A 9712-nucleotide genomic window follows, 5' to 3' on the forward strand; every position below is an offset into this window, starting at 1 on the left:
GAGGTGGCAGTGTGGCACAATAATTAAAGAAAGAAACTTGAAGTCCAGTAACAGTATATAGAGGAATATTGTATACCAGTATATGGACTTACAGTAGAGAGACTTCAATATACGTTTATGGATAGAACAGTCAGCCTTTGGTAACAAGGTATCTCTGGAGATACAGCAAAGCAGTAAATTAGCCACTATTGTTTTGTTTTTCTTTTTACTAAAGTAACGAGCCTGTGAACATTCTGAAAGGAAAAGCTGTTACTGAAAATAAAAGTTGGCCTCTATGTGGGCTAGAAGTGCATACACAGCCTGAGAACGCTCTGATAGATCGGTTTTGCATACAATCCAGGAGGGCCTGCAGGACTTGGTATGTGGCAGGCAGGGGAACTGCAGGAAGGCTGCTGATATGATATTATGCCGGCTGATCCTGGGAACCCTCAGAGAATTGCTGAAGGGATATGGTTCAGGGCTGAGTAAAGAACGCCTGACAAGCAGTCAATGTATGCAGCAGTTCTTCAAAGCTGTAGCTAAGTGGCATACATATTTGGGGCCAAACACTTTAAAATAACTGAATACAGTATTCTAAATACAGAGATTAAAATCAGGCTGATCTTTGGAACACTCATCGAAACTGCTGATGGGATATTTTCAGGGCTGAGTTAAGAACACCCAACAAGCAGACAATGTATACAGTAGCACTTCAAAGCTGCAGCTGAGCAGCAAACAATAGTAGGACATAAACACTTTTCAATAACTTCATACAGTCAGAAAACACTCACCCACGAATGGAGCCAGCAACTGATAGCACGACCTGGACTGGAAGGGGCCAGAGGATGATTTAAAAATAGCGCCTGCTCTACTGGCATCAATGTATAGTTTCAGGATCGGGAAGAGAACATGAAGAAGGGAGGAGGGACAAGGCAAGGGAGACTGAGGGGAGAAAGTTGAGTGGGGGGAGGGGAGAGGTACACTCAGGTGTGAGCAGAAAAGAGCCAAGAAGGAAGAGTAAAGACTGAAGACTTGGGCTACGAAAAACAATCAGTGAGGGTAGGAGTGGAAACTCAAGGTAAGTAGCCACAGGGGATAGGGGCAGGGCACTGAGTCTAAGGGTGGAATGAAAACATAGAATTCACAAGGTGGAAGAGGTAAAATAGGCAGCTGAAGATTGAATTAAAAAAGTTCTAAGCATAAAGATTGAAGTAGAAGTTAGTTAATGGATGGATGCTGCCACCTGCTCACCAAAGTGGGTAATTGCAGATATTTAGAACAGCAATGAGAGGATAGGAAGGGATACGGAGTCTACAGAGCCAAGAGAAGTTGCGTCAGTGCTGGGCTGCTGGCTAGTGCATGCCGGGTCAAAAACATCAGCCAGTGGCACAAAATGGCAATGCAGTATGGTACAGTTTCTAAATGCACAACACGATCCCTGAGATAGTTCTTACAGGTAGGAAGCCAGGGTACTATATAGCTCGAAGTAAGATGCCTGGGATAGTTTGAACGTATTACTAGTGAGCTGTAAGGAACAAATGGTATTATTAGTATTATGAAGACAGAGAAATAGCCATTAAGAGGGAAAGGACTACAATGGGGTAGTATAGTTTATGCAGCAAGTGGGTAGCCTAGGGGTGGTATGTAGTGAGGGTGTGTGTTTGTAGGAAGTATTTGAGTATGGGAAGACTAGGGGGGGATAGGGATAATTACATTAAATTAATTAGGAACAGAAGGAACCTCAGTACAGCAGCACTTTAAACTTGGACTATAGACAGTGTATTGCATTGAACAAAAACAAAGCAGGACTGAGTAATATAGATATGCCAAATGACTCCATTTAAATACAAGGTAGGGCAGCTTACATACTTCAATAAAACATGTACATTAAAGTATACAGGTTAATCAACAGTTAAGAATGTAACTCTGCATGAGGAAGCAGTTACAGTTAAAATAAATACAGTCGTTCAGAAACAGGCATAAATAGAACATCCAAACTGCTCGTTAAATCCTATCCTCTCACTTAATAAATGTCGCACTCTAAGTTTAAGCATAGACATACCACAGCATGAAACTGTTCAAATTAGAAAGGCACGTTAATTCATATTTAAGCAGGTTATGCATTTCAAGAGCAGAGCAGTTATGACACTTTAAATGAGGTGGTAACAATTTAAAAACATGTCCGATCACAGTATAATGTATAGGACCTTAAACTAGTCTATTTAATTGTAGATGAATGGGTTCAGTGCACACATTAAAATGAGCAGACAACCTTTTCTGTTAGGGAAACACTTCGGATTTAGCAGAACAAGTACAATAGCTGCTTTGAGGCTTGAACTTATCTAAAACTGGTAAGCTTAGTCGCAAAAACACTGGTTGAGCATTTCCAGTTTAGCGTTTCATGTAGAAAGCAGTTGCGAAGCTCCAAGTTAGGTGGGAATGTGGCACAACAATTAAAGAAAGAAACTGAAGTCCAGTAACAGCATACAGAAGAATATCGTATACCAGTATATGGACTTACAGTAGAGAGTCTTCAATATATGTTTCTGGATAGAGCAGTCAGCTCTGGAGATACAGCAAAGCAGTAAATTAGCCACTATTGATTTGTTTTTCTTTTTACTAAAGTAATGAGCCTGTGAACATTCTGAAAAGAAAAGCTGTTACTGAAAATAAAAGTTGGCCTCTATGAGGGCTAGAAGTGCATACCCAGCCTGAGAATGCTCTGATAGATCGATTTTGCATACGATCCAGGAGGGCCTGCAGAACCTGGTATGTGGCAGGCAGGGGAACTGCAGGAAAACTGCTTATATGATATTATGCAGGCTGATCCTGGGAACCCTCAGAGAATTGCTGAAGGGATATGGTTCAGGGCTGAGTAAAGAATGCCCGACAAGCAGTCAATGTTTGCAGCAGTTCTTGAAAGCTGTAGCTAAGTGGCATACATATTTGTGGGCTAAATACTTTAAAATAACTGAATACAGTTTACTAAATACAGAGATTAAAATCAGGCTGATCTTAGGAACACTCATCGAAACTTCTGATGGGTTATTTCAGGGCTGAGTTAAGAACACCCGACAAGCAGACAATGTATACAGTAGCACTTCAAAACTGTAGCTGAGCAGCAAACAATAGTAGGGCATAAACACTTTTCAATGACTACATACAATCAGAACACACTCACCCACGAACGGAGCCAGCAACCGATTCATGACCTGGACTGAAAGGGGCCAGAGGATGATTTAAAAATGGTGCCTGCTCTACTGGCATCACCTGCTGACCAAAGTGGGTAATTGCAGATATTTAGAGCAGCACTGGGAGGATAGGAAGGGACGTTGTCTACGGAGGCAAGAGAAGTTTGGTTGGTGTTGGGCTGCTGGCTAGCATACGCCTGGGTCAAAAACATCAACCAGTGGCACAAAATGGCTATGCAGTATGGTACATACACTTGTTTGATATTTTGGTTCTTGTGGGGAGGCAGGACAGTTTCCAAATCCACCGCACGATCCCTAAGATAGCTCTTACAGGTAGGGAAGCCAGGGTACTATGTAGCATGAAGTAAGATGCCTGGGGTAGTTTGAACATATTACTAGAGAGCCACGAACGAAGCCAGCAACCAATGTCATGACCTGGACAGGAAGGAGCCAGAGGATGATTTATATGATATATATATAAGATATAGTTAAGATATGAAAGCGCTGTTGAACATATGAGTATGTACATACATATATCAGGATTTGCACTTGTGTATATGTGTGTGTCCATATATTAAGATTTATTCTGGAATTAAGTTATCGACTGGCTTATTGTTACTGTGGGATGAAGCTTATTTCATACTTATCTGCTGCACTAATCCCTGAAGTCCTACTCAGGGAGTCTGAATGGTGGAAGCGACCAATTGGGCAAGACAAAGTGTCAAAAGAAAGGCAGGAAAGTGTACTCTTGATTGCTGAAAGGAAATAACCATACTTGTTAACAGTTTGGTAAAAACAGACACACATAAAACAAGCAGGACAGAGAAAATGATGTCCAACACAACCACTGCAGGATGGCACAGTGTGAGGCTCAGCAAAACTGACAAATACAGAAAGCAATATTCTGGCTGAAAATCCTGAGTCCCTGAACAGATGGCAGGAGAGGTTAGGACTGCATTATCATCATCAGGTGTAGATGAACATTAGAATGCACTATACAATGCCAGAGAGCAGTTTAGCAGTGCAACAGGATGCCAACCATCTGCCAGAGTGAAGCAAACAATGCTAGAACAGAAAGCTGGACTCCAAAATCACAGAGAGGCACATAGCCAGACTTGATGCATGATCAGATGCACCCTCTGCAAGCACTGCAACTTCACAATAAAAATATCAGTCCATAAAAACAAACGTAAATAAACTTACCTCAAGCCATAACACACAGAACAGTAGATGCAAGGAGTGTGCCAAGTTGATGAAAAAATGTAATACTTTTTGCATAATCACATACGCATGACACAGGTACTGGTGAGAAAAAAAAAGAAAATATAGACATGCAAATGAAAGGAAAATTCAAAGCAGCAGGACAGGTTGTAACAGTAGGGGGCAGCAATACTCCATCCAGTCATTACTCAGTATAAACACTGTAAAAAAAAAAAAAGGAGCCAGGCAGTCAATATGCAAGTTTCACCGGTACACCCACTACAGCAAGAATAATGTTCAATAACCACAGTTAATAGAGATGCGAAAGAAAGGTAACATCAATGAGTGCAAGAAGAAGCAGCAACATTGTCACATAAATAAAACATAATGTGCAGGTATATCTAATGGTCGGGGAAAAAACATCCGCAGGAATGTAACCCAGAAAAACAATACAAGTGCTGCCAATTGAGCCATTTCAGTGGCCACTGTAATCGAAAATGTAATCAACATGCAAATGTTTGAGAAAATGTGTTTTCAGCACAAAGGGGAATGATGTAGAGACATTGCCTCATGCAGTCAGAAAGCAAAAACTATACTCCCCAGTGCTTAAGTCCTATGATAGTGAAGCATAGTGCACCACAGACACAGCAGACAGAAGGTCAACACAATCTATAGGTGACCCTGGAATATACAAAGAGAGATTTCCAGCACTGGGACACACTCCAATGAGTGGCAGTGTCTGTACTGCCAAGGGATCAACACTCAAGGTTGAACGATGAAGAGCATTGTCAAAGTCTTCAACATAGTGGCACATTATAGTGTCAAGCAGCATCACACTTTCCAATGTAACAGCTGCCCATGTTTGTTAGTGGAGGTTCTTTCAGATGTAGGCAGGAGTCACTGATGATGGAAATCAGCCCTTTATGTAGATAACAGGACTCATATATTACGTAACATAAAACATAATCTACAGGTGTACAGTTTTGCCAGCAGGTTACAGGGGATAATAGGTGGGGCAGACACAAGCAGGGACTAGCAGACAGGGAGATGTGTAAACTTGCAAAAGGTAAAATGTATAGTTTGACAACATATAGCTGTGAAATGTGTACATAGTCAGGGTCCCATTACAACAGTGGGTGATGGGCAATGGCACAAAGGAATTCAGGAATGGCATAGTAAGCCCCTTGTGCCAACAGCTGAAAAGAGAATCATGAGCACTGGACACTTGAGCTTGTCAACATTGTTCTCTTGATCCACTAAGAGAACTGTGAATGGATATGTCTGTGACACCCCTGGACACCATCCTGAGCATGAGTGAGTAAAGCAGCATTCAGCTTCTTGTCTGTTCATTAGGTGAATGGAAACATGAGTGGCATGCATATGGTGCAAAGTACTTGGGTATTCCATGGGCTTCTCCTCACACAGCTGTTTTTAAAGTACTTAAGAAGTGCAACAACCTTCTGGCAGTACTGCTCATGCAATGATTTGCTTGTCTACAGAATTTCTGCTGGGAACAGATATGCAATGGCAAGCAGCTCCTTTAACTCCATCTGGAACACTGGTACACCTGTATGCTGCTAATGGTGCTGTGGGTGTTGTACCTAGTCTGATCCATATCCATATGGAGCAGGTATGCAGTGGGTAAGGTCAGGCATGCAGAATCGCATGCTACTCACACAAAATCCATCAAGGCATAGTGTACCATCATGACAAGGCCAAATCCCTCCTCTGTGCCAGTTTGATTCCACTAAACAGGGTGTCACACACTGTCTGACTCTTACTTGTCTTCAGACAGTATACTAAGGATGGAATCCTACAGTTTTCTCAATGGCAATGCTGTCATCTATCATGTATAGCTGCTGATACATGCATTGTTCTAATGGGAAATATGCTATCCAACTGCTACCTCACACTGCAGGCCAAGAAACATAGATAACCATCTCTTGAAACAATGCACAGCCATTGTTAGCTGGCATCAGACTCATTATGGTGCACTATGATTCTATGATCCCTTCTGAGATATCTGTCAGTGCAGTGAATATGTGGTGTGCTGCAAGCTATGCTGGGTGTGGTGCATCAGCTGCTGTAATTCCCTTTTCCTAGGCATCTGTTAGAGTTCAAACTCCCTCTCCTCATGACCACACCACTTAATTATGGCAGCAGCTATGTTGCTTGATACTTTGGCCTCCTTCCACATAGCAGTAGCAATCCTGACTGAAGATGCCTGTTTGACTCAAGTGTATGGTTGTGCACTGTGATTTTTGTAAGTTCCTTACCATCTGAATTTGTCTCTGATAATCCATCCTTTTGTGAATGCAGCCTCAATAGGAATGGCTATTATCTTGTGATTTTCTGTGGAATGTAAAGCTTATAGTTCCTAGAATAGACTTATTCTGTTTGCTTCTTGTAGTTAGACACTAGTAGTAAGACAATTTATGAACCTTGCCATTTGCGTGATGTTATCCTTAGCAACTATACTGGCACTTTCCTTATCCTCCATCCCAGCATTCTGCATTATGTTGTATGGTGGCCTTAAGTGATCATTCTTGTGGCTGCCTACAGCTGGGAGAGGATCTGATACTTGCAATTGAGTAGTCAGTAGACAGTGGAGGTTGCACTCTTTTCCAGTACAGCCTATCCATTAAATTTTTGAGTATTGTGCAGAGCATACATCACTGAGTATAACTTTGACTGTGCTCTACCTTAGACATATAAGTTTCAGCAAATCTCAATATTTTAACACGCCCTCCTGTAGGTTTTCAGAGGATGTTTTTCTCCTTTAAGACTTATCACATTTTTCTGCCTGTGGATAACCTAGTAGAACTAAAAAGGATGGGTGTACAATGGGTATAGCATGTGACTCACTGACATATTTGGGTAATATAACTCAACACAAGCTGTGCATGCATCCACCCAAAAGTAGATTCCTCCAGTTAGGATCTTTCTACTTTGGGACATTAATATTCGTCACTCCCCTTGAAATGTATGTTCCATACTACCTCACTGAGGACAAGACAAGTTCATACAACTGAAACTGACCCATAGTTGTATCTTTCACCTAAAGAAAGCCTAAGATCATCAACAAATTTATTGAGTGATCCACAGTATGAGGAACAGAGGGCATCTGTATTAAAATAAGTGGATGCGGATTCTAAGAGTGTCATCAACTCAGAAAGCCATGTCAACTCTTGAAGTATTACTGATAAAGGGAAAATGTATGAAAATGTTATGTATATTTTATAACCTTGGGACAATACTACTGAATGTAATACAGTTTCCTCATGAGAATTAATTTATATACCAGCTGATTAGGATGTATTAGCCCAGAAGTATTTTTTTCAGGATAGTACTTAATGTATAGAACATAGAGTGAAGCATAATGGATTAGTTTAATCCAAAAAAATAAATATTTATTGTGCAGTAAGTATGATCAGCTTGTAAAATAAGATAGTTGTCATGGCAAAATGGCATATGCTAAAAATGGGAAGAAATATTGAAAACATAATTTACTTTTTCAGCATATAACTCCCTCAATTTTGATACATATTAACGACTAGTTCTGTGCAGTAAACGTCTGTCATTAAAAATGAATTCCTTAAAAAGCATGCATCAGTATGCTATTTATTCAGTGTCCCAGAAGAAGAAGAAAATTCCAAGTACACTTCAATGTTACATGATGTAGCAATCATGATTTTGAAATATGTGAAATATTTAGAGATCTGCCATTACCTCACACCCCCCAAAATCTATGCCAGTGCTTGTGCGTGTGTTTATACACCTCCATGCTTCCATGTTTTCCTTACTTGACCTTAGGTCATTTTCATCAGTTCTGCTTGATCCTCTGCATCAGCTCAATCTCTCAACCTTCTCTTTATACAAATTATTGTGTTATACAATTTGCAGAGTGTTTTATTTTACTGCATTCTTCCAAGTAAGCTGGTGGAATGAATATTGATGCCAGCAAAGCTAGGATTTAATAACATAAGAGAGCCAGGAGCATATATGACCAACAACAATTTACTATGAAGCATTAAGTTCTGTTAATTTAAAGCATTTAGAACGTCATGCTACTGCATTAGTAAATGGTCAAATGCCATCGCTGTAACATGTCTGCAACCAAAACAAAAAAGAAAAAGAGAGTGACAGTCTGGTCTGATCAGTAGAAAATCTGTTTGATGCTTTCTATAAAACATAGGGCCGGCATAACAAGATTTATTTTGCTTAAGGCTATGAAACTAAGGAAGATATTCAGCCTGAATAGAAGACACTAAAGCTTTGCATCCTACAGTTTTGACAAGCTCACTATCAAAGAGGTAATGTGAATATGTTCATGCTGCTCTGCTAGATCTTGAATTTTATCTTTGCAAACAATTTTTAGAATTTAGAATTTATCCGTGTAGACCAGAGAGTCAATGCACTGCTGTGTGAACATATTGAAACAGAAAAGAGCACGTTCAGTTTCTCATCTGTGCTAGCATGTCTTCTTACAAATAAAGACCACCATCCTCCAGCACGTGCTGAGTAACAGTTGGAAGGTGAAATTAAATTACAGTGCTTAGCACTGTTACACGTAAAAATAGAGAACTCCAACAGCTAGTAGTATTCTGAAGAGCAGGGTTTGATCATCACAACCAAATCCTAAATATTTTACATGGAAGGAAAGCTGTGCAACATTGTAGAAGTAATATATTAATAAATGTAGTTTGTCTTATTAAAGTAAAAATATGCATAAATTTCCTTTTAAGGAAAGATACACCAAAAATGCCTATTAATTCTATTGGTTGGGCCTTTGTTTTATGTGCTTGCTCACCTCCTGACTACAGACTGCAACACTGTTAAGTAAAGGATACCTTTGAACTGTGTAGATTTCCATATTGAAGCATGTATTTTACGTACAGCCCCGAGACCTTCTCAATATACAGTAAGTGCAGAGATTTCTATAACTGGCAATTAATCTTCCATTCATCAGTAGGAAATTCAGTGCTCAGGTCATTAATGCAGTTTTAGCATCTTTTTCCTTTCTTCACTGATACAGACAAAGTAACTGTCCTGTTCCACTTCAATAAACATACAACAGCGAAAGACATTTGATGACCTTTATTAAACTTCCATAAACATGATTGTTGACCAATAATTATAAATTTCAACCAAAAACATGGCACAGGTGATAATAACATCCATGAAATAAAAACATAAAATAACCATAAGGGCAGCATAACCAACTCACCCTTGATAAGCAGCATCCGCCACTTATCTTTGCACTAACAAGGCAGCGTTACTCCACTCAACTTAAATTTATTGAATTACTCCACCATTCAAATAAGCAGCTCAGCTTGTTTATT

General features: G+C 39.9%; 1 long non-coding RNA gene across 1 annotated transcript in view; it reads right to left on the reverse strand.

Moving 5' to 3' along the window:
- The window catches only part of LOC122800841, a 199779-nt gene extending 198758 nt beyond the window's left edge, over positions 1-1021 (reverse strand). The window contains exon 1 of the long non-coding RNA XR_006364649.1: positions 771-1021. This is a non-coding gene — a long non-coding RNA (uncharacterized LOC122800841). The remainder of the gene's footprint in view (positions 1-770) is intronic.
- Between the last annotated feature and the right edge of the window lie 8691 nt (positions 1022-9712).

The sequence above is a fragment of the Protopterus annectens genome, chromosome 4.part1, assembly GCF_019279795.1.
Source record: "Protopterus annectens isolate FY-2018-M chromosome 4.part1, PAN1.0, whole genome shotgun sequence".
Taxonomy (NCBI): domain Eukaryota; kingdom Metazoa; phylum Chordata; order Ceratodontiformes; family Protopteridae; genus Protopterus; species Protopterus annectens.